A 26,643-nucleotide genomic window follows, 5' to 3' on the forward strand; every position below is an offset into this window, starting at 1 on the left:
ATGATTATTTTCATAAGCGCAATAAGAATTTGCTCTCTGTATTACACAATACAATTGGAAACACTGGTTTAATTACCAAGGCTTTGAGTGAAATGTAATATTTGAGAATTAATAGAATGCCTAGCTTCAAGGATTCCCAGTGTGATACAGTTTGGATGTTTATCCCCTCTAAATCTCACGCTGAAATCTGATCCCCAGTGTTGAAGGTGGGGCCTGGTGGGAGGCCTCTCTCACTATGTGACTCTACTGACTCCCCTAGCCTCCTACCATAAGTAAAAGCTTTCTGAGGCCCTCACTGGAAATTGAGGAGATGCTGGTGCCATGCTTCTTATACAGCCTGCAGAGCTGTAAGCCAAATAAACCTCTTTTTTTTCCATAAATTACCCAGTCTCACATATTTCTTTAAAGCAACACAAAATGGACTTACACACAGCATTACAGTGAGTGAGTAAAAAGTTGTCACTTCCTGGCAGGCCTAGGAACCTCAAGACACTAGATAACCATAGACAAAGTCTGATGTCGGTCTTGGTTTGGCTTCCTAGTGATGAGAGGTTTTTAAAAGTCTAATCTGAGATTCTTTGTCAAAATTTCCAGCAAAGCAAATTTAAAAAGAACTGTGTGGTTATTCTTGCTGTACTTATATATAAAATAATCAGGTGAAGTTTAATGAGACGAAACTTAATTTTGCAAACACATTAGTCTTACTCTGATTATCTTTGGTAGAAATGGGGGTGATTATAGACAGAAAAATTATGTTGCAAAAGAAAAACTATAGTACCTTTCAGTAGATTGTAGCCTTGTTCACTTTTTCCCTAGACTGGACTGGATCCTGAATTCTTTTAGTGCACTACCTCCAGTATCTAGCTTCAACTCTTCAACTAAGAGCAAAAGTGCTAAGCTGGACAACTTGATATAAATCTCAAGGGACAAGTCTCATGTGTGATGTGTGTGCCATACAGAGTTCACCAGAATATCTAACGCCACAACCAGGGACATTCAAACTGCAAACCAGGATGAGAATTTGCTAACTGCATGCCGGGGACAGCTTTTCCCAAGGCCATCAGACGAAGACTTCTTATGATATTCTTACCCCTCTTAATTTTTCCTTGCTTATGCCTACTTCTTTCACTTGGCAGAATAAGGCTATGGTTAAAGTTTCACAATCCTTAGTTTTTGTGAGTAATCTGACAGCATGTTGAATCTGTTATGTCAAATCTGAATCTTTAAAAAACCTGAGATCCTTTAGTCCACCTAGTGGGTAACTTCAGCAACATCCCTAATGCAACTGTTGGTTCAAATTTTACTAGTGATCTCTTTTATAGAGTTAGTACTGTCTGCTTTAATTTAACCTATTCCTGGAATGCTATATGATAGAATTGCTACCGACTAACTGAATAGGGAGAAATCTGTGCAATTGCTAATACTTCTTGTTACCAATAGATATAATGAGTATCCGGCCTGGCTCATTCTTTGATCTATTTAATTTCAGCTGGCTTAGTTTACGGGGATCCTAGATAAAGGAGCATATTCCAAACTCCTGGCATTATCCTTTTGATAGTCATAATAGTAGTTTCTCTGGTACACTATATCCTCTCAAAAAGTTTTAAAGGTTGCACACAGCCATTCATCAAACACCAAAGAGTCTCTTTTCTGTTGGAATGACAAAAACTCAAAGAAATGCATGACGATGAGTACACCATGACCTATGAATGACTTGTAGAGACCAGAAACCCAACATGATGATAAGAGTAGCACTAATGCCCTTAGTTTTGGTCATGCACTCACCCAGGTGAAAGCATGACTGAAAGGGGAAAATCATTAAATAAAAAATACAGGAGGCCACTGTTTTGGACTAAGCTTCTGCACTAGGCCCCACAGCTCCTGCATTAGGCCCCAACAGATTTGACTAAAAATCAAAATGGAGTTATCCATGCTGAAGTTCCACATCACCAAACTGAAACTAAGTTGTTATATAACATTCCAAGAAAGCAGGAGAGAGAGATAGCAGCCAATTTCCCAAATAGGCCAATTTCAATCTTCAATCAGTAGGATAATAATTCCCTCTGTTTTAATCCTTAAAAGTAACCTGATGCTAACCACTCTTTCCATTTTTCTGCCTCCCTGTCCCTGCCTTTCAAGGAAAGTAACTTTGAAATAATCAATCTGTTTTTTGTTCTTCATTTTTGCTTTCCTTAGCCCTTTCTGTCTATAAAACCAACCCCTTCTGTTCAACTCACTGGCAAATTTATTGTATTTTATGGCATAAAATGTTGCCTGATTCTAGAATTGCAATAAAGCCAACCATGATCTTTAAAACTAAATATATTGTAATTTTGTTTTTGAAATGCCCAAGTGGACTCAAATATTTTTTTCTTTGGAGAATCTTGGCCTTGTTTTGCTGCATCCCAGCCAATTGTTTAGCAAAAAAACCTTGAGCTCACTGGCATTATTTATCAAAAACAATCAGGGAGGACTGCCTGAAGGACACATAGTCTACTCTTGCAGAAATTCTTTTCTTTTCTTTTCTTTTTTTTTTTGAGATGGAGTCTCAATCTGTTGCCCAGGCTGGAGGTACAGTGGTGCAATCTCGACTCACTGCAAACCTCCACCTCCTGAGTTCAAGCAATTCTCCTGCCTCAATCTCCCGAGTAGCTGGGATTACAGGTGTGTGCCACCATGCCTAGCTTTTTTTTTTCTGTTTTTTTTGTATTTTTAGTAGAGAGAGGGTTTTGCCATGTTGGCCAAGCTGGTCTTGACTTCCCGATCTCAGGTGATCTGCCTACCTGGGCTTCCCAAAGTGCTGGGATTATGACGTGAGCCACTGTGCCTGGCCTACTCTTGCAGAAATTCTAAAATGTACATCTAATTAGAGAGTTTACTTTCTATAATATTGAATTAACTGAACTGTACCTACTGGTAAAAATGTGGTAGATGATGCTATTTATATCATTACACACTGTCCACATGGGATCCCCAGGAAGAAATTTTTCTCTGAGCTTAGCAGTAATCACATTTTCACTTCTCAGAATCTGACCTGCCTGTATCTTTAGGCCCTCATAGACTAAAATACCTACCAGGTTCACTTCTTTATGCTGGTGGTTAGAAAGCTTTCAGTGGAATTTGTGACCCATCTGTAACAGTGTGTAGATCATATACTGTGTTACTGGCCACCTAATGGTAATCATTTTATCTTATTCCTATATCCATCTTTTGATTGGTTCTACCTTTATTATATATATATCCTTCCAAGCTGCCTTCTATCCCTTCTGCAGTACAATGGTACATAAATGAAAACCATAAAAATGTAAGCAGAGAGATATGATCCATGCCCACAATGTGATTGCCTTCTTCAAAGACATTGTAGGCAAATGTCCAGGGTTTCTAAAGCTTTACATAATACCAGAACATTGGGCTAAAGAGTGAACACTTTTGAGTACAGCAGACTAACATTATCTCTCATCATTAAAAGGCGATCTTGGTGCTGCTCAAGTAGCTTTCATAATACACTGCCTTGACAGAGTCTAGCAATAAAATTACAGGAATCGGTCCTTTTTTCCAACAGGTTACAGTTCTAAAATGAAGAAGGCCTACTATGAAAACATTCATGAAAAGTGAAATCTTTCATTATTGGTATGTTCTTTTTATCTGGATTTATTCACTTCCTTGGAGCAGTAGAGAATGACTAAATACATCAGATAAAGATAGTCTAAATAGCACATACAGAATAGCATGGTTTATATTTACTTTTAGGAAAAAGAGTTGTAATGAGGATGAAATATAATTTTACCTTGGATTTTAAGAGACAAAGCTTTTCTTTTTTTTTTTTTTTTTTTTTTTTTTTTTTTGAGAGAGGGTTTCACTCTATTGCCCATGCTGGAGTACAGTCGCATGACCTAGGTCCACTGTCACCTTGATCTCCTGGGCCCAAGCAATCCTCCCATCTCAGCCTCCCAAGTAGCTGGGACTACAGGCGCACACTACCATGCCCAGCTAATTTTTAACAATTTTTTTGTAGAGATGGGGTTTCACCACATTGTCCAGGCTGGTCTCAAACTCCTGCACTCAAGTGATCCACCCACCTCGGCCTCCCAAAGTGCTAGGATTATAGGCATGAGCCACTGCACCTGACTTAAGAAGCAGCTTTTGAGCTCTTTTAAAATTCCTATTATTGAACTGTGGAATTAGATTTTCAGTTACATGTAATTTTGTTTTAAAAAGAAGCACAATTACTATCTTACTTGAAAGAAAACATTTTCAAAACTATTTTGCATCTAGTTCCTTTTTAATGTGTTCTGAAGGCAATGTATTTTATTTTACTTTAACTATTTTTTTTAGAGACAGGGTCTTGCTATGTCACCCAGGCTAGAGTGCAGTGCTGCAATCACAGCTCACTACAGCCTCAAACTCTTGGGCTCAAGCAATCTTCCTGCCTCAGCCCCTCAGAATGGCTAAGACTATAGGTACACAACCACCACTCCCAGCTAATACTTTTAATTTTTTTTTTTTTTTTGGTAGAGACAGGGTCTCACTACATAGCCCAGGCTTATCTTGAACTCTTAGCCTCAGTGATCCTCCTGCCTTGGCCTCTCAAAGTGCTGGGATTACAGGTGTGAGCCACTGTGCCCAGACCTGAAAGTATAGTCTTTTTAAAAATCTGCCTCCAATTTCTTTCTTCTAGCCAGGGTCTAAGTGTGAATGCTTTTCTTCAAGCAGAGTCTTTCAACTATAGCAAATAAGGCTACTTGTCAAACTATTTTTATAGACAAAATATTTTCAGTACAAATTAATTTACCATGCTGTTTTTATCTCAGATTTGATATTTTCTTCAGAAATGTATAATTTCAGTTACAAATACTAAGATATAAAAATGCTTTGTATATTTTTCTGGTAAATATAGCTGAACTAAGATTACATTTCTAGAAAACACAATTAATAAAAATCTTCTGGCCGGACATGGTGGCTCACGCCTGTAATCCCAGCACTTTGGGAGGCCGAGGCGGTGGATCACAAGGTCAGGAGAGCGAGACGATCCTGACCAACATGGTGAAACCCCGTCTCTACTAAAAATACAAAAAATTAGCCAGGCATGGTGGTGGGCACCTGTAGTCCCAGCTACTCGGGAGGCTGAGGGCAGGAGAATGGCGTGAACCCGGGAGGCAGAGCTTGCAGTGAGCTGAGATAGCGCCACTGCACTTCAGCCTGGGTGACAGAGCGAGACTCCGTCTCAAAAAAAAAAAAAAAAAAAAAATCTTCTGACAATTCTCATTTTTTCCTCCAAAAATATTAGTTTAACCTCAACAGATACCTGTTTTCTTAATGCTGGGTATGTACCCATGGAGGAGTGTCTGTTCCAAGCCATAAGAAGGGATCTGTGTGTGTTGGCTGTGGACTTGGACTGTCCCTTAGGGACCGCTAATGTTTGATCTGGTGAGTAACAATCGCAAGTTTGAGGGAAATTTTCCCTTGGATATGTAAACTCCTAGATTTACCACATATATACATATACATATATATGAATATATATATGTGAATATATGTGTGTGTACATATATGCAAACACACATGTACACATATATACATACACATATACATATATGTGTATTTGCTATACGTGTATGTATATATATGTAAAGTAAAACAGAATAGTTATATCCAAAAAAAAAAAAAATCTGAAAAGAATCATTCAAAACGTGCGAGACACATTGTACTTAAAATGTACTTGAAGGCTTGTTTCTGTAAGGGTTGCCTAAACATCCCTAGGCTCTACTCTTCAGGAATCTTATTTCCAGGCACAGTGTCCTGGAGCATTTGCAAGTTTTCAGTTGGAACTCTCAGCACTTTACTTTAAAAATAGTCTAAAGTCAGAAACTGAAATAGTGATCTATTTTTCAACCCCCAAGTTGCTCCTTAGTCAATATAACGCTGAACATTTCTGAACAAAGGATTCTTAAGGCTGGCTGTGGTTCAGGCAAGTCCTAAACTTATTAAGGGTAAAATAAGTTATTCACAAAAGAAAAAATATATAGTCTATTCTCAGTTGGAGAAAGATCTATTTTCCCCCAAAACGGAATTATGTATTAAACCAGTTCAAATTTTATTTTGGACCATTAATCTGTAATTTAACATAGTTGTTAAAATAAATGGATGTTTCAGTCTATTTTATGTCAAGTTGTTTACTAGAAAAATAATCCAATGAGTAGAACATTTAAAATATTGTTTTCCCTGTGTGCTTACTTACAAATGGATACATGTTGTACTCTTGGCAAAATTTACTTGTTACATTTTAACAATGTAACTGCTGACAATAAAACACATTAGTACAAAACAATTTCTGTATCTTAAATCATAACTATATTCCTCCTGCCACTTTTAGTAGGATAATGAATATTTCTATAACTAGTTTTTAACAAGTTTCTAAAATATTTTTAAGCCCATAGGAAAGAAAAAAAGGCTTATGGAATTTTTCTTTAAGAACTACATATATTTCACAAATAAAGCTAAACAGAAAAATGCAGATCAACATTACAAATCGCAAGTATCGAGCACTTAATGACCTCCATTTCTAGAATCCACTTCTTAGAAGATGCCACCAATTCATATTGACCCATTATACATGAAACTTCTGCCTGTAGGATTGCAGTTGACAAAGCCTGAAGACCACATTCTAGAAGGTACTGCTAAGCTTCATTTGTCCTTACCATAGCTGACTGCCATCAAATTGCCATCCAGAACTGCTTTTGGGAAGCAGTTCCTCCGCAATCTTTTCAACAGATTCCCTGTTTTAACATCCACCTGTGTTACTGAAGAACAGTCTGACCCGGATTGAGCCATGGAGCAAATAATAACACTAACTGCAGCTCCAGACAGAAAAAAAAATAGGAGTTCATTTTCCAGACTCTTGTGGGAATACAGAGCATGTCTGCTGAAACTGAATCCAAGAGTTCAATGATATTGTAGACTCAAGTATTTCTTTATATTCCACGTAATAGCTTTTCCGTTCTTGGTGTTTTATAACACACTTCTGAGCCATGATTCAGAAAGTGAGGGAAATTCTCTGTCTGTCTTTCTCTCTCTCTCAAGTTGAGTTATAAAAATTACAATTGCAAGGTGAAGCTCTAACAGAAGGCCACAGGAGTTGCTATATGTACTGTTCTCACTGACCCATCACTGCAACTTAAGTCAGTTCATGTGGACTTTGTTTGAGGGAATGCCATTTCTTTAGGCATTAAATCTAAACTTCTTTCCTTTGGGTTTTGTTTTGCTTCGTTTTTGCCAGACTCTACAATCCGCCCGAGAAAGCTTGAGTATTACATCTTCATTCTGTCATTTTCAACCCTGTTTTCTCTCTTGACAAAGATAGACACGTTATTTTGCTGATATCACTGTTGTGTTGTATGAGGCCTTCTCCCTTTATGCAGGGGCCACCACAGTAATCAGTTTTATGTAGCTGCCACTTCATACTACTGTATCCTAACAGCAGACATGCTAGCAATTCTCTTCAGTTTAATTCAATAAATAGGCCACATGGGTCTATTTATTAGCTGATATTAGCCTCCAACATCTAATATAACAAATATTACCTAAAGGAAATAGGGTTTAAACTATACCTAAGATTACAGAGGGAAATAGTCAAGCATCTGAGGAAAAGATCTTGTTTTTCCCTGCTATTAAAAAACTTCCTGTAAAAAACACTGTACGTGGTTCTATAGACAGCGTGCATCATCAGGTTGTGAGTACAGACACAGAGATGGTTCCTTTAAATAAACACAGGTGTCAGGACGCTTAAGCATGTAAATGGAGGTCACACCTTATTTTTTCTGTAAGCTTAAAGTCTTAAAAAGTCGTGTTCTGGATCAACAGGAGCAGGGGCAGTACCAAGGCATGGTCCATTCCCTGCTCCGCATTTGGCTGGGAAAGACTTGGTCCTTGGCTGGATCTAAAAAGTGCCCTAAAAAAAAAGCCCTGCTTTATAGCAGTGAATAGTAAACTGGAGATAGCATGTTGGAATACACGTCTTGAGAGAAGGCGGAGTCCTCTATGAAAAAGAGAGAGCCTCAGACAGAGAGGGGAGACAAGAACCCAAGAATCACAAATGTTTTGTTTCTCTGCAAGAAAGAAGGCCAAGGTGCAAGACTATCCCCTGTTCTCTTATTCCAAGCTGCCCTCATGTAATGAATGCTCTCAGCCACTCACTCGAATACATTTCTTTTGAAATTAGAAGTAAAACCAAACACTTATGTTACCAACTTAAAGAGGTTTGGTTGTATTTAAGAGTACACGGATATTAGCCTCCAACAGTTTTAAAGAAGCTAAGAACTGACATTTATCCAGGACCCACTATGTGCCAGGGCTACCTACCATGTTTCCTCATTTGAATTCCATAACCACCCATGGTGGTGTGCATTATTATGTTTACTTTATAAACGTGAAAGTTGGAGCCCAAAGATGAGGAATAATTTGTTCAAGGCCACACTGTCTAGAACATGGAGCAACCAGGCCTGTCCAATTCTAAAAGCCACGTTCTATCTCAACAGCTTCTTTTAGAATATTTGATACAGTCCTCATAGAGATTTATGAAATAGAATTTTATCTTGAGAAACTAAGAAATACAGAAGACAAGCTTTCCACATCACTACATCTGGATCCAATAAACTTAAAAATATTTCTTTAAGATACATTACACTTGGTTTCTTTCTCTTTTTAAATTTGTAGTCCAAATTATCCCCGTCCTCTCAGCAAAATGAAATAGTAACCTCTATGATAAATTATGAGATTCTCTATAATGTGAAATCATCATTAAGTCCAAAGAGAAAAGAAATGAAACAACTATTATGTTTTAAAACTTGAAATATTCAAGAAGGATACATATAGAACATAATATACTTTTTTAAAAAATTAATTTTTTAAATAACAAAAATTGTGTATATTTATGGCATACAGCATTACGTTTTGAAATATGTATACATTGTGGAATGGCTGAATCAGGCATATGGCTTACCTCATATACTGATCATTTATTTGTGGTGAGAACACGTAAAAATCTACTCCTTTAGTTTTTGAGTATACGAAGCACTGTTATTACATATAGAGAACAGAATATACTATAAACATTCATAAAGGGCAAGCTGAAAAAATTACATTCCTTTATTTCATGGTAGTTTTAAATTTTTATATTAAAAAACTATTATATTAAAGCTTTGAAATAAAATGCTAAATTACAAGGGTCTTTATGACTCAAAGAGAAACAAGGAAAATTAGAGTATATTTAATGAAATTTAAAGAAAATCTCTTTTATTTGAAATATATAAGAACAAAAACACATTATATTTCTTTAAGAGAGTTTAGACCTTCCTCCTTGAGTTTTTGTTTTTCATGTGTCCACTTTTTAAATGTTTCCATTTCCTCCACACACATATTTCTGAAGAGTTACGAGCAGGAAGTTTTCTCACGTATTTTCCCAAGCAGAAAGGCCTCCAGCTGCACACAGACTTTCCCATTGCCCCAGTATTAAAGTTCTGGGTAAAATTTTAATTACTAATTTAGGAAAGATGAGACATTTTAAAATTTAATACAGTTTGCCCTTTTTACAGACCATGTAGAATAAAGCCTCAGTATGCTTGAAAAAATCTCTTAGCAACTGAGAGCAGGGCTGGCCAACAATGGATGATTCATTGATTTAGCTTGAGTGTGCAGGAATGTCTGCCAAAAGGTCTGAATAAACTCACATTGCTAGACACTATGGTAAAATGTACCCTGACCTCTTTTAAAACTCTATCAGAGCGGAAAGTTAAACTTGCAGCTTTCCAGCAATTCACTGGCATCTGGAAACACACTTGAATTATAATATCTTGCTTTTATAACAATCGATAGATTATTATTTTCACCTAATTAGACAATGGCTGCTACTAATTGGAGGTTTCTAAGGGGACACCACTGTGTTTTTAAGCACTAAAAATAATGGTTTCCTATTCAATTTAAATCTGAAAGGAGCTTTTTGAAATCCCAAACTGAAAGAACTGATTGTTGGTTTTTGGTAATATTGACCCAAGGGTTATGAAACATTACCCTAAACAATAATTTGTGCATTTAAAATTGGTAAACATTATGCAACAGATACCCCGTGTCTCTAAGTTTATGCATATATGTAAAGATTATATATACCAGGACATCCTAGCTTATATTTATATAAAATCCAAAAGATCTCGGCTCTTTTGGTTACATCTGTCATTGGTCTCCTCAACATCCTTTTTAGGGGCAAGTATTATTTCTCCTGCTTTAGAACTGGAAGACCATGCATGTGGAATTTTAAATTGTTGGCTTGTGTTCATAGGTATTCAAATCAAGTGCAGGCCCAGGTTTACAAATGGATATTCTAGTTTAAAATTGAGTATTAGACACACTGCACTACTTTATCACTCACAACTTCAGCAGCTATAATAAAAATAATCCATGAAACCAAATCCTTGTTTCCCAGTGGTGAACAAAGATATACTTCCTAGTTTCTTTTGCCCTTCACAAATGTTAGCATAGAGCAAGGAACGTTCTGCCTTGAAAGAGCTGTGCTTTTGTCTGCTTTACTTCTTCTTTCTCATCTTTCCCCTTACCTTTTTCTCCTTCTCCCTCTTTTTTTATCTTTTTGTGGTAAAATATTCAGGATTAACTGAACAATTCCCTGCTCCACCCCAGAGGTAACCATGTTTATCAATTTGAAGTACTCCTTTTCATATTGTTTTGTGGAGCATTTCAACGATTAAATGAATACATAAAAGTATATCATTTTGATTTACATGTTTTCCCTGTTTAATATATTATTGCATATTGTTCTATAACTTACTTTACAAAAAAAGTACTTCTTGGAAATCTTTTCATACCTGTACATTTGAATCCATTTCATTTTTAAAATTGCTAAAAAGTATGTCCCAGTGTTAGCTTACTTTCTGAAATGGGGCAAGTTATACACATCCACTAAAAATACAGCTGTTCTTCCAGTATAACCTAGATGGTCATATAGAACAAAACAGCATATGGAAAAGTACAAATGAGTGAAGAAATTTAGCCTATTTTTTTTTAACTTACTTCACTCTTGACAATTATATGTATCCAATAGCACCAGAGGCAATGAATGGGCTTGTTACATTGGATGCTAAAATCCAAGTAGTAAGACGAATATGATGGGGATCTTGCCAGAAAGGGGCCTTGTCACTTGGAGCAGAGGAGTAGAGAGCTTTATGGGTCAAAGCTGAATAGAACACACATGGTTCCTGCCCTCAGGGGGGTAACAGTCTAACTCTTCAAGACCTTCCAACTTCACCCCTCCTTTCCATTCCCACAGTAACTGATAGTCTAGACCAAACTTGTCCAGTCCACAACCTGCATGCCACATGCAGCCCAGGATGGCTTTGAATGCAGCCGAACACAAATTCATAAACTTTCTTAAAACATTATGAGATTTTTTTGATTTTTTTTTTTTTTTTTTAGCTCACCAGCTATTGTTAGTCTTGGTGCATTACATGTGTGGCCCAAGACAATTTTTCTTCTTCCAACGTGGCCCAGGGAAGCCAAAAGATTGGACACCCCTGGTCTAGACTTTCCACATTTCTGGTATGAACTATTGCAGGAACCCCTATGTGGTTTTCTTGAGTCTAGTGTCTTGAACTGCTAATCCACAGCAGAGATATTCCCAAAGAGAAAGATCTGATCATGTCACTGCCCAAATGAAACACCTTCATTATTTTCCCTTAAATGACAATACAGGACAAAGTGTAATCATCTCAACCTGACATTCACAGTCTAACTTCCTAATTTTTCTCCTGTTACTTTAAGTTCTAGTCACATCAAACTTCCTACTGGTCTGTGGAGATTCTATGTCACACTTCTATGCTTTTTCACATACTGCCTAAAACGTCCTTTACCTTTTTCCACCTGGATCTCCTGCTTGTTGCTCTAGACCGGCTTCAACATTGCCTCTTTGGTGAAGGGCTACCTGACTTCCACAGCAGGGATTTACTTCTTCTGTGCTCCCAAAGCAGGTTGCACTCACCTCTATAATAGCATTTCATGCTGTTTCAGCATTATTTGTAATGCATATGTAAGTTTTCAACTTTATTTATTAGAAATTGTACATATTAGTTAAAAATCAATTGTGAAGCACCTATGCTAAAGTTTTTGTCAAATCTTAAGTTATCACTCATAACTCATTGCTATACTAGTCTTCAGCCCTACTTGAATTGTTGGACTGCAAGTTAATTGGGAAGATCCAAAGCCAATTGTAATCATAAAAATTCTCCTTATGTATATATCAAGAGATTATAAAATTATAGATTAGCTGAGCACAGTGGCTCAGGCCTGTCATCCCAGCACTTTGGGAGGCTGAGGCGGGAGGATCACTTGAGCCCAGGAGTTCAAGGCCAGCCTGGGCAACATGGCACAACCCCATCTCTACAAAAAATACAAAAATTAGCCAGGCATACTGGCAAGCACCTGTAGTCTCAGCTACACGGGAGGCCAAGGTAGGATAATCGCCTGAGCTCGGGAGGTGGAGACTGCAGTGAGCTGTGATCATGCCCCTACACTCCAGCCTCAGCAACAGAGTGAGACCCTTTCTCCAGGGGAAAAAAATAGACCTACAGAAATTTCCTTAAAATGTAATAATGTTTATCTCTTTTTGAGAAAAAGGAAATGAGGCCGGGCATGGTGACTCATGCCTGTAATCTCAGCACTTTGGGAGGCTGAGGCGGGTGGATCACCTGAGTTCAGGAGTTTGAGGTCAGCCTGACCAACATGAAGAAACCCCATCTCAACTAAAAATACAAAATTAGCTGGGCATGGTGGCACATGCCTGTAATCCCAGGTATTTGGGAGGCTGAGGCAGGAGAATCACTTGAACCTGGGGGGTGGAGGTTGTGGTGAGCCGAGATGGCACCATTGCACTCCAGCCTGCAATAGGAGCGAAGCTCTGCCTCAAAAAAAAAAAAAAAAAAAGGAAATGAGATTAACATTGAATATTCTGGGGTTCAGGTACTGAGTATAATTGAGCTTAAAACACATAATTTGAATAAATTTTTAAAGATGATTTTGTAGTAGTTGGCTTGACCTAGTCCTAAGAATATTTTGATTCTCAATTTTACTTAAGTTTGTCTCATAAATAACTATTTGCTTCCCTGCTAGAATGCCAAAGTATATAAGCCAATGAGAAATATCCCCTTGCTTCTGGTGGAATATGAACCTGTAAGAAGCAGGCATTCTGATGACAGGTGTAGGAAAGAGGGAGGGAGACAGTATAAAAGGGTAGAGTCAACCATCAAAGAGGTCGTAGGCTGTTGTAGATAGCATTGTTCATCCATGGTGCTGAGATGATGTCTTGAGACCCAACTCTCTACCCAAGCATATTCTTCATAGGTCCACTGACTGAGTGTCTTGGCAGGGATCCAGACCAGCCATCTTAGTCTAGCCCACAAGTTATCACAGCATCACGAAAAACACTGCAGTGCATATGAAAACATTTAACCACTGTCATCCATGAAACAGACCAATAACAGTTGACAGTGAAGCAGGAGTCTAAGAAATAGCAATAAATTGTTATGAATTGCCTGGAATTAATAAATTAAACATTTGGAACAATTGCAGTAAGTAGCTTAGAGTAATATTTAAAAAACAAACGACAAGTGTTAAGGTCAAGTAGGTCAAACAGAGGAATTCACATAATTAGAGAAACAATTAGAAAGGTAACAGGCCTGCCTTAAGTAGGATGCTCGCTTGCTTGACAAAGTAAATTTTGACCCTGATGAGGGGACTGACGCTGTGTTCACTACCATGCTGTGCTGTCCTTCTGTCTTCTACACCAAACTACATGAGCTCATCTGGGGGCAGGGACTGTGTCTTTCATTTCTAGACTCCTCAGCTCTGAGCAAAATGGCTGTCCTGTATACATCTGTCTAGATACAGATGCCAGGACAACAGACAATTAATTCTATTGGGTCCTAAATATAAAGACTGTGAAAGAGACATCTGCAGTCCCTGATAGCTGCCATGATGGCAACTGCGGAGCCATTTGAAGGTAAATGCTGTGTTTCACTATGATTCTGAGGCACCCCATGGGGACTGCTGCTGCTGCAGATTCCTTAGAAGTATTCTGGTCATGCTGGCTTCTGCTCTGAAAGGGAGGAATCTTGAGAAACCAGAGAAAGGTCAGCCGACACCTCAGCCTCAGCACTGTGGAGGTCAATCAATAGCTGGAAGAGGATATAGAAAGGAATAAAAGCAGAACCTCCAATCTACCAAGGCCTGCAGGAATTTTCTCCACTGATATCATCAGAACTTCCGTCTAAATTATCCCACTGATATAGAATGTACTTGTGGAATTTAAAAGAGGCATTGGACTGATTTTTAAAATTCCTACATGTACCAAATTCCAGGCATAGTGCCAATGGCAAAGAATATTTTTTTTAAAAATTAACTTAAAACATGTGAAAGGTTTTAAGGCCTGCGATAGTCTTTTGTTTACTATAAACTGTCTTTATAATTCAACTCCATGTGACTACAGGAATTTATTGAGTCAGAGTCTACTATGTCAGGCTAGACGCTCTAACGCTATTTGTTAAGTGACACAAATGAACACAGAAATAATCAGTCTACTGTTGGAACACACTGAATTTCATCTTTCAGGGTCTTCTAACAATTGTTCATCTGCCTCTTCTAGCTAGGCCCTCATGGCAAACCACAATGACCCCTTCACTCAACGCAAGACAATCTTCCTGTGACTGAAGTCTCTTGGTCATTACTGGCTCTAAGCCTTTGCTCAGTTATTTCTTTCACCGAGAACGTCTTCCCCTCTTCTTTACTACCAATTGGTGTAGTATGGCCCCAAACTTCCCCTTTATTTCCCCCAATCCCACCTCTTTTTGGCTTCATCATGTTGAAGGCATCTGTTGAGAGGACATTTGTATCCCTCATCCTTGGAAAAGCATCAAGGTAGTTCCCTAGAGAATGATGAGAACTGGTCTAAAGAACAGTGCAAATGGCATGTATAAAATATTTTGAGGGCCAGGCACGGTGGCTCGCACCTGTAATCCCAGCACTTACAGAGGCCAAGACAGGCACATTGCTTGAGCCCAGGAGTTTGAGACCAGCCTGAATAACATGGCAAGACCTTGTCTCTACAGAAAACTAAAAAATTAGCTGGGCATGGTGGTACATGCCTTTAGACCCATCTACTTGGGAGACTAAGGTGGGAGGACTGATTGAGCCTAGCAGGTCGAGGTATCAGTGAGCTGTGATCGTGCCACTGTACTCCAGCCTGGGTGACAGAGCAAGACCCTCTCTCAAAAAATAAATTTTTTTGAGGAAGGGTTACTTTGTTAATATATTCTATAAATATATAGCCAGAGAAAAACATAAAATCCATTACTGTGAATACCTACACACCAGGCTGCTACATGACTATTACCATTATCAAGTTCTCACTACTTTTGGTGGAATCAAGGAAATTTAGTGCACTTTAAACAACTGAACTGCATCTATGATAAGTGGAAAGTAAAGGAAATTTACTTAAAGTTTTGCCATTTAAGGACACTAGATCCCAGTCCTATGAACCTGTGCCTTAGCACATATTTTTTGCAGCTGCTGATACACTTCAGAGCCAAAACTAAGTTTTGAAAGTTTGGATTCCTGTGTGTTGTGATAATCAGCTGGGGTTTGGAAATGCCTTCAAAAATCTAATGCTCTGGCCCTTTAACAAGGCTTCTGAAAAAAACAATTTAACATCTGGAATCAAGTATTTTGTGGAAGTCCAAGACCAACAGGGCAAAGAACATTTCTTTCAGTAACAGTTAACATGTTCCTTCTCCTTCATCAAATAAATGGGTTTATTTAACAAAGATCCTGAGGTAGTTTATAATAAGTAAAATATGGCATAGAAGCAAGGTATAGAAAACAGGATACTCCAGATATTTATCACTGAAAGTCTTTCCTAAATATGCTGCTTTATTCTTCCAGCATCATTCTCTTTTCCAAAATTCAAATCCGAAAAACAATCAAAGTCAAGCCTCCTTCATTTAACCTTTCTAAGAGACTGCAGAGTGAGGATGAGTAAAGAAATTACAGAGTCCATCTTTCATCTTTTCCAACATACTTCAGAAGAAGACAAAAACAGTAACTGAATGTATGGATTTCTTAAGTCTTTGGGTAGTTACAGTAACTCATATCAAGTGCAAAAACAGAAGTGGTTATATCTATTGAATGTTGACTAATTCTCTACAGATTTTAGATATTGTTTAAAACAACATATGAAAATGTGTTCCCTGCTAAAATAATAACATGACATTTATTGTATGCTTAACATGTATCAGGTCAGGCACTGTACATTTAACTTTCAAAATAATTACTGTTATCCTTTTCTTCTTGTGATGAGTAATTAATACAGTGGTATGGTGGAACTGGCATAGAGAGAGACAAATAGAACAATAAAATAGAAGGATTAGAACCCAGAAACAGATCCACACATAAATAGGGCTATAGCTCACAACAAAGAGAGCATTGTAGATCAGCAGGTAAAGGACAGACCGTTCAATAATGGTGCCAGGAGAGTTAGTTCTCCATATAGGGTGTGGGTAACAAGAAAAAGAAGCAAATTGGATCCCATCCTCACACAATATATAAGAATACACTCCAAATGGAAGTAAGGTCTTAAACATGAAAGGCAAAATGCTAAAGCTTTTAGAAGACAATATAAGGAAAGGATCTGACCACATTAAAATTAAGAGCTCTGGCTCATCATCAAAAAGTACCACAGAGTAAAAAGGCAAGCCACAAACTTGGACACAGTGTTTGCAACACATACAATCAACAAAGGATGTTTCCAGAACATATAAAGAATTCCTTTGAAAAAGAGAAACAACTCAATAGAAAAATGGGCAATTGATCGATAGGTGCAGTGTTTCTCCTCCACTTTCTAAGAAATGGAGGAGAGAGATTCTCCTTTACCCACTAACCTACAATGCTCTCTTTGTTGTGGGTTATGGCCCTGTATATATGTGTGGAGTTGTTTCTGAGTTATTCCTTCTATTTTATTGTTCTTTGAAAGTGGAGGAGAGATTCAAAGACTGCCTGGCACACGGGATGTACGCAAACAACATTTGATGAATGAACAAAAACACAAATGGCCCATAAACATATGAAAAGATACCCAAGCTCACTGGTAATCAGGGAAAGAAAAATGAAAACCACAATGGTTTTGTTTTTTAAAAAATAGAAGGAAATTTTTAAAATCAAAATTTGGAAGGCCCCCGTGACTTTAATGAAAATCAAATATTTCAAGTGTTGGAGAGAATGTGGTACAAGGGGCACTTTTTTTTTTTTTGAGATGGAGTCTCGCACTGTCACCCAGGCTGGAGTGCCATGGCGCCATTTCGGCTTCTGCAACCTCTGCCTCCCAAGTTCACGCGATTCTCCTGCCTCAGCCTCCTGAGTAGCTGGGATTACAGGCACCTGACACCACACCCAGCTAATTTTTTGTAATTTTAGTAGAGACAGGGTTTCACTATGTTGGCCAGAATGGTCTCAAACTCCTGACCTCGTGATCCACCCACCTCGGCCTCCCAAAGTGTTGGGATTACAGGTGTGAACCACTGCACCTGGCCAAGCCGCACTTTTACCCATTGCTTGCAAGAACATAAATGCTTGAAAACCATTTCAGCAGTACTTACTATAGCTTAAAATCTTGTACACTTTACAAGCCAGCTCTACTCCTAGATATCTGAGAGAATTTCTAGCATGTGTAACCTAGGAGATATATTTCAGTTTATTAATTGCAGGGTTGCTCATAATATTAATAGCAAGAAAACAATCCAAATATAAATCAGCAGGAAAAATTGAATATATTAATACACTGAAATACATCATACAGTAATGTTAAGTAAAATAAGTCACACAAAAACATATAAAGTATGATTCTATTTATGCAAAGTTCAAAAACAAAAAAATTAAACACTATATTATTTGGGGGGGAAATAGACAAGTAATGAAATTATGAAGAAAAACAACAGAATAGGTTGACATAAAATTCAGACGAGTAGTTACCTCTGTGGGGAGGATTGTGATTTAGGAGACGTTCACAGATGCCTTCTAAATTTTGATTTTTTAAATCTGTGTAATAAGTATACAGGTATTCATTTTATTTTCTTTAAATTTTTCAGTTGTTTTAAAACACTATTCTGAAAGTATACTTTTCAATAAATGAAAAGTTATATGTCAGCTACATTTTAAAATGAATCAAATTCTTCCTGAATCCTACCATAGGAATTATCTACTTACACAAACTATATCATGAAAGCTTTAGAAAAGCAAATAATATTAAAGAAAGAAAAGCAAATAAAATAACCCCTTAATTTATTAATACTGATGTTCATACTTTTAGTTTTGAGTTTGCTTATGTTAGGACATATTTGCATATAATTTACTTCGAGGTATGAAAAAAGAATATAATTTTTTTGAATCTTTCACTCTAACAAAGTCTTAACACAGTCTTTGTGTGACTGTGATTTTGGTTTCCTTCTATATATAGTATTTGGTTTTTGTTTTTGGGGGGTTTTTTTTTGAGACAGAGTCTCACTCCCGGGTTCAAGCAATTCTCCTGCCTCAGCCTCCTGAGTAGCTGGGATTACAGGCATCCACCATGACACCTGCTAAATTTTGTATTTTTAGTAGAGACAGAGTTTCAACATGTTGCCCAGGCTGGTCTCAAACTTCTGACCTCAAGTGATCCAGCCACCTTGGCCTCCCAAAGTGTTGGGATTACAGGCATGAGCCACCATGCCCAGCCTACAAACAGTATTTGACTAGTTTGATTATCTGCAGGGAAATGTTCATAAAGTTCATAATATTCCCAAAGATATTTATTTTAAAAACAGTTGTCTCTAGTTTCTGGAAAAGAAAGAATTTAGAATAGTGTGGTCAGACCTGGAGTGGATCAGACAACTGAACTGAACTGGTGCCTTTTCTTTTTTTTTTTTTTTTTTTGAAACAGGGTCTTGCACTGTTGCCCAGGCTGGAGTGTAGCTGCATGATCATGGCTCACTGTAACCTTTGCCCCGTGGGCTCAAGCAATCCTCTCATCCCAGTCTTTTGAGTAGCTGTGACCACAGGTGCACACCACCACATCCAGCTAATTTTTTTTTTTTTTTGTAGAGATGGGGTTTCGCCATGTTGCCCAGGCTGGTCTCGAACTCCCAGGCTCAAGCAATCTGTCTGCATTGGCCTCCCAAATAGGTGGGATCACAAGCATGAGCCACTACTGCACCTGGATGAACTAGTGTTTTTCTAACCAAGGTTCTCTCAGTGGCTTTTACCGGGTAGTGGTCCTACGTATAACATCATGAAGACAACACTAGATTTTACTTTTTAGAAGACCATTTTTTGTGGATGAAACCCACCAACTGTAAAATGATCAAATTGTCATGTGAAAAAATATGGTTTTAGTGAAGGGACTCTGCTGGCACCTTGAGATGAAATCTGAGACCCCGACAGCCAAGCTGGCTGGGCTGGAAGGCTCTGTGGAGCACAGTGTGCAGCCAGGAGTTGGCGCTGGCGAAGGACAGCCGCCTCCTGGCAGGGCTAGATCAGTCTACTGTGCTGGGCAAGTGGGAACAGCGGGGAGGGAAGCCAGGCCTGGCTGTGTGCAAGAGCCCCATTCACAGAGAGGCAAGTGGGCTCGATATGCTTGTGTTCTAGGCCTCATCCCTTTCATCATGCCAGTCTCCATCTGCAGTATCACCACCCCCACACCCTCTAAATGTTGACAGGTCCCTTCCTGAGGGCAGGTTCTTCACCACTCTTACAGCTCAGTGGACTGAGAAGTCCAATAATATTTTCTGAGAATTTAAGCAAACAGGATCCCTTTGAAGAAAATCAAAGTTGGAATGTAAATCCTACCTCCTTCTAGGGAAATCTAAAAGCCTTAAAAATATTTCTCTTTGTCAATCTTAATACGTATAACTCTCCTTGTAATCAGCAGCATCTTCCTGCAAAATTATTCAATACAAAAAGAATAAAATAATATCTGTCCTAACGCCCAAATAGTATGTATTTATTTGCCCTATAAAAGCCATTTCTCTCATGAATTGCAGAGTGAATTTAGAAAATCAACTGCAAGATAATTGAAAAATACCCTGATTTGAAAACTAAAAATAGGCAATTCATTGTCAAGCTGAGATGCTTTAAAAGATGGTCTCAAAGACTGTTCTAGAGATATAATTATTACATATATTTACATACCACATACCATTCTACTAACGATTACAAATCATAGTTGCTTTGCGGAAAGTCTGTAGGAAATGGTGGCAGAAGATAAGCTTTCAGACAGTTTGATTAGGATGGGCATAATGACCAAATCTACAGAGCTCTTTGAAAACATTAGGATAAGGGGCTGAAATAGCTGCTTCATGTTTTTGAACCTCATTTGCTATTAAGCTTGGTGCTGCTGCAGGCAGATAAGATCCAAGACCAAACACAAAAACATACATTTGATTCAGCAGGAGGCTTATCTCAGCAAGTGGACCAATCAAAAAATTGGTCCAAGAAAAGCATTTCCCTTTTTTGTCCCAACAATTCAGGGTCTCTCTACAGTGTAACAAGTGAAAACATGAAAGGTTAATTTGTTTTTTGTCCCACTAAAATGAGACCAATAAAACTCAGTAAAACAAGAAATTTATGAAATTCCTTAAAAAACAAATTTCTTTTCATTTGTTTTTTATTACACAATTTGACACATCTGGGGTTTATAATTTATAGGAACAGAAAGTCAAAGACCATTAATTTGGTCTGAAATGGGCGAACTTTATGATCTAAACTCTGGTGCAACATAATTTATGGACCAAATACCAGGAGAAGGCATCACATTTCATTGGTATTTAAAATTTCATTTACATTTTTCAGTTAAATGCTCGTTTGCAGAGAAAGTCAACAAAGGTTTTTATCTTTCAGCCTTTCTCTCTAGCAAGCTGGAAAATGTAGCATCTCTTCGGATGTTGGAAATGTCCTTTTCAGTGTTCAGGAATGCTGTCACTTCTCCTTTTAACACAGTACCCATATCCCTGCTTTCCTGTCCATTTGAATTGGTTCCTGGTGCAACAGGAATGCTATCTTGCCATGCTATGGGTCCTATCCCATAATCAATGTTAGTGGTGGATAAAGGAGTGGAGTACAGGTTATAGGTCAGGACAGGAGAAGCCAGTCATATCTCTCCAACTTGGCTCCCTCTGTGCCCTCTGCTCATATCGTAGTTGGGTTGATGTCTGCATTACAAGAGGGAAACAGCCTTCCATGCCTTTGCCAATAAAAGACTGGTTCTGTCCAACCTTTTCTAGCTGGACAAATCAGTTAAGTAGTATCTGTAATCAACTTATGCTAAGTTTTACAGGAAAAACAAGTTGATGCATGACAGATGTGATTGCTTTTCCTAGGAAAAAGCCATTAAAATTGTAAAAGTGTTACAGCCTTGAACAACTCCAGGAGAGACCATTATATGAATGGTGTCTCCTGGAATTGTGCAACGAAGTGCTCCTTCAAACAGCAGCAATAAGAAAGTTTGGGTAATGTGGCCAGGAGTGGTGGCTCACGTCTGTAATCGCAGCACTTTGGGAGGCTGAGGTGGGCAGATCACCTGAGGTCAGGAGTTCGAGATCAGCCTGACCAATATGATGAAGCCCTGTCTCTACTAAAAACACAAAAAATTAGCCTGGCATGGTGGCATGCACCTGTAACCCCAGCTATTCAGGAGGCTGAGACAAGAGAATCACTTGAAACCGGGAGGCAGAGGTTGCAGTGAGCCGAGATCGCACCATTGCATTCCAGCCTGGACGACAAGAGCAAAACTCCATCTTAAAAAAAAGAGGCCGGTTGCGGTGGCTCACGCTTGTAATCCCAGCACTTTGGGAGGCCGAGGCGGGCGGATCATGAGGTCAGGGGATCGAGACCACGGTGAAACTCCGTCTCTACTAAAAATACAAAAAAAAAAAAAAAAAAATTAGCCGGGCGTGGTGGCGGGCACCTGTAGTCCCAGCTACTCGGAGAGGCTGAGGCAGGAGAATGGCGTGAACCCGGGAGGTGGAGCTTGCAGTGAGCTGAGATTGCGCCACTGCACTCCAGCCTGGGCGACAGAGACAGACTCCGTCTCAAAAAAAAAAAAAAAAAAAAAAAAAAAAAAGAAACTCTGGGTAACATATTTTAAAAATAAACTTCCTCTTTAGGACAGTTTTAGATTTAAAGAAAAATTGTGAAACTAGTACAAAAAGTTCCTATATGGACCTGCAAATGCTTTCCCCTATTATTGCCTTCTTACATTAGTATGATACATTTGTTACCATACATTGGTTCACCTAATGTCCTTTTCCTGTATTGGGATCTCATCTAGGATACAACATTGCATTTGAGTCCTCATGTCTCCCTAGGCTTCTCTTGGCTATAACAATTTTTCAGACTTATTTTTTAAGACCTTGAGAGTTTTCAGGAGAGCTGATCAGATTTTATTTTATTTTTGTAGAATGTCCCTCAAGTTGCATTTCCCTGATTTTTTTTTTTAATAACAATTAGTATGGGTTTATCCTTTTTTTGGAAAGAATCACAGGGGTAAAGTGCCATTTTCATGACATTTTATCAAGGTTGCAAACTATCAACCCTCTGGAGCTGTGGTCTGAGTTGGGGTTCGACCTGGGCTCCTCTCAGCTATGGCTAGAGCTGGGGTTTGACTGGGATGCAGGGAGCAGTGTCCCAAGGCTGTGCAGGGCAGCACACTTCCTGGGCCTGTCCTAGGAAACCATTCTTCCCTCCTAGGCCTCAGGGCCTGTGGTGGGAGGGGCTGCCATGAAGGTCTCTGAAATGCCTTTGAGGACTTTTCTCCACTGTCTTGGCTACCAGCACTTGACTTGTTTTTAGTTATGCAAATTTCTCTAGCAAGTGGTTGCTCAGCAGCCACATGGCCAGGTTGCAAATTTTCCAAACTTTTATACTCTGCTTCCCTTTTAAATATAAGTTCCAGCTTTAAGTCATTTATTTGCTCCTGCATATGAGCATAGGCTGTTAGAAGCAACCAGGGCACATCTGGAGCACTTTGCTGCTTAGAAATTTCTTCTGCCAGATAGATACCCTAGGTCATCACTCTAAAGTTCAAACTTCCATAGATCCCTAGGGCATGGACACAATACAGCCAAGGTCTTTGCTAAGGTGTAACAAAAGTGACCTTTACTCCGGTTCTCAATAAGCTCATTTCCATCTGAGACCTTGGTAGCCTGGACTTCACTGTGCATATGACTGTCAGCATTTTGGTCACAGTCATTTAACCAGTCTCTAAGAAGTTCCAAACTTTCCCTTATCTTCCTGTCTTCTTCTCAGCCTTCCACACTCTTCCAACCTCTGGCTGTTACCTAATTCCACATTTTCAGGTGTCTTTATAGCAATGTCCCACTCCTTAGTACTGATTTTCTGTGTTAGGCCATTCCCACATTGCTGTAAAGAAATATCTGAGACTGGGTAATCTATAAAGAAAAGAGGTTTAATTGGCTCAGGGTTCTGCAGGCTGTACAGAAAGCACAGTAGCATCTGCTTCTAGGGAGGCCTTGGGAAGCTTCCAATCACGGCGGAAGGTGAAGCGGGAACAGGTGCTTCACAAGAGAGAGGGAGCTAAAGAGAGGGAGGGGGAGGTGCTACACACTTTTAAACAACCATATCTTGTGAGAACTCACTCACTATTGTGAGGACAGCACCAAGGAGATGGTGCTAAACCATTCATGGGAAAATTGACCCCATGATCCAATCACCTCCCATCAGGCCCCACCTCTAACATTGGGGATTATAATTCAACATGAGACTAGAATGGGGACACAGATCCAAACCATATCACAAAAGAAATAACTTTATCAATGAGAATACTGTACATTCTTTTTATGTTGTATCTTTTGTTTTTAATCTTACAGATTCCACTCATTTCCAAAGTTACTGAGGTCAGCAGCTTTCTCCCCCACCCCCTTCAGTGAGGTTGCTTCACACATTGTAACACAGTTAGATTGGTTTTATCACATTCTGCTTTCCATTCTGGGACTCCCAACCTCCTGAATGATTTTTTTTTTTAAGTTTGCATACATTGAGGTTTATTTTTTGTGCTACGAAGTTAATGGGTTTTAACAAATTACATATCTGTAATTATAGTATCATACAGAATAGTTTGCTGCTCACAAAATCCCCTGTGCTTTACCTGTTTAACCCTCCTTCTCTCTCCCGGAGCCCCTGATCTTTTCACTATTGCTAACGTTTTGTCTTTTCTAGATGTCATATAATTGGAATCATACAGTATGTACCCTTTTTGGATTGGCTGCTTTCACTTAGCAATATGCATTTAAGATTCAACTGTGTCTTTTAAAGATTACTCATTTCTTATGATGAAAAATATTCCTTTATATGCATGTACCATAGTTTGTTTATCCATTCACATATAGAAGGACATCTTGGTTACTTTCAGTTTTTGGTGATTATGAATAAAGCTGCTATAAACATTCACACGTGGGTTTTCATGTGGACATGCTTTCTCAATGTATTTGGGTAAATACTTAGGAGCACGATTGCTGGATTATATGGTAAGATCATGTTTAGCTTTGAAAGAGGGAAGGTGGAGCCAAGATGGCCAAATAGGAACAGCTCCGGTCTACAGCTCCCAGCCTGAGCGACACAGAAGACAGGTGATTTCTGCATATCCGTTTGAGGTACCGGGTTCATCTCACTAGGGAGTGCCAAACAGCGGGTGCAGGACAATCAGTGCAGCACACTGTGCTCGAGCCGAAGCAGGGCGAGGCATTGCCTCACTCGGGAAGCACAAGGGGTCAGGGAGTTCCCTTTACTAGTCAAAGAAAGGGGTAACAGACGGCACCTGGAAAATCGGGTCAGTCCCACCCTAATACTGCGCTTTTCCAATGGGCCTGGAAAACGGCACACCAGGAGATTGTGTCCTGCACCTGGCTCGGAGGGTCCTATGCCCACGGAGTCTCGCTGACTGCTAGCACAGCAGTCTGAGATCAAACTGCAAGGCGGCAGCGAGGCTGGGGGAGGGGCGCCTGCCATTGCCCAGGCTTGTTTAGGTAAACAAAGCAGCCAGGAAGCTTGAACTGGATGGAGCCCACCACAGCTCAAGGAGGCCTGCCTGCCTCTGTAGGCTCCACCTCTGGGGGCAGGGCACAGACAAACAAAAATTCAGCAGGAACCTCTGCAGACTTAAATGTCCCTGTCTGACTGACAGCTTTGAAGAGAGTAGTGGTTCTCCCAGCATGCAGCTGGAGATCTGAGAACGGACAGACTGCCTCCTAAAGTGGGTCCCTGACCCCTGAGCAGCCTAACTGGGAGGCACCCCCCAGTAGGGACAGACTGACACCTCACTCGGCTGGGTACTCCTCTGAGACAAAACTTCCAGAGGAACTATCAGACAGCTGAATTTGTGGTCTCATGAAAATCTGCTGTTCTGCAGCCACCGCTGCTGACACCCAGCCAAACAGGGTCTGGAGTGGACCTCTAGTAAACTCCAACAGACCTGCAGCTGAGGGTCCTGTCTGGTAGAAGGAAAACTAACAAACAGAAAGGACATCCACACCAAAAACCCATCTGTACATCACCATCATCAAAGACCAAAAGTAGATAAAACCACAAAGATGAGGAAAAAACAGAGCAGAAAAACTGGAAACTCTAAAAAGCAGAGCACCTCTCCTCCTCCAAAGGAACGCAGTTCCTCACCAGCAATGGAACAAAGCTGGATGGAGGATGACTTTGACGAGTTGAGAGAAGAAGGCTTGAGACGATCAAACTACTCTGAGCTACAGGAGGAAATTCAAAACAATAGCAAAGAAGTTAAAAACTTTGAAAAAAAATTAGAAGAATGGATAACTAGAATAACCAATGGAGAGAAGGGCTTAAAGGAGCTGATGGAGCTGAAAGCCAAGTTTCGAGAACTACGCGAAGATTGCAGAAGCCTCAATAGTGGATGTGATCAACTGGAAGAAAGGGTATCGCTGATGGAAGATGAAATGAATGAAATGAAGCGAGAAGGGAAGTTTAGAGAAAAAAGAATAAAAAGAAATGAACAAAGCCTCCAAGAAATTTGGGACTATGTGAAAAGACCAAACCTACGTCTGATTGGTGTACCTGAAAATGATGGGGAGAATGGAACCAAGTTGGAAAACACTCTGCAAGATATTATCCAGGAGAACTTCCCCAATCTAGCAAGGCAGGCCAACATTCAGATTCAGGAAATACAGAGAACGCCACAAAGATACTCCTCGAGAAGAGCAACTCCAAGACACATAATTATCAGATTCACCAAAGTTGAAATGAAGGAAAAAATGTTAAGGGCGGCCAGAAAGAAAGGTCGGGTTACCCACAAAGGGAAGCCCATCAGACTAACAGCCGATCTCTCGGCAGAAACTCTACAAGCCAGAAGAGAGTGGGGGCCAATATTCAACATTCTTACAGAAAAGAATTTTCAACCCAGAATTTCATATCCAGCCAAACTAAGCTTCATAAGTGAAGGAGAAATAAAATACTTTACAGACAAGCAAATGCTGAGTGATTTTGTCACCACCAGGCCTGCCCTAAAAGAGCTCCTGAAGGAAGCAC

General features: G+C 39.3%; 2 protein-coding genes across 15 annotated transcripts in view; one reads left to right on the forward strand and one right to left on the reverse strand.

Moving 5' to 3' along the window:
• LOC134733710 (uncharacterized) overlaps positions 1-26,643 on the forward strand; it is a 193,665-nt gene that overhangs the window by 122,842 nt on the left and 44,180 nt on the right. For 2 of the 11 annotated variants that reach the window (XR_010117334.1, XR_010117338.1), the window contains exon 4: positions 817-5,050. The exons of the other annotated variants lie outside the window; for them this stretch is intronic. The gene's annotated coding sequence lies outside the window, so the exon portion shown is untranslated. Of the gene's footprint in view, positions 1-816; positions 5,051-26,643 lie in introns of those variants that run through there. 11 annotated transcript variants of the gene reach the window in all.
• Positions 1-26,643, reverse strand: part of DDAH1 (dimethylarginine dimethylaminohydrolase 1) — a 270,534-nt gene that overhangs the window by 79,638 nt on the left and 164,253 nt on the right. The window lies entirely within an intron of this gene.

This window comes from Symphalangus syndactylus, chromosome 12 (assembly GCF_028878055.3).
Source record: "Symphalangus syndactylus isolate Jambi chromosome 12, NHGRI_mSymSyn1-v2.1_pri, whole genome shotgun sequence".
Lineage (NCBI taxonomy): Eukaryota > Metazoa > Chordata > Mammalia > Primates > Hylobatidae > Symphalangus > Symphalangus syndactylus.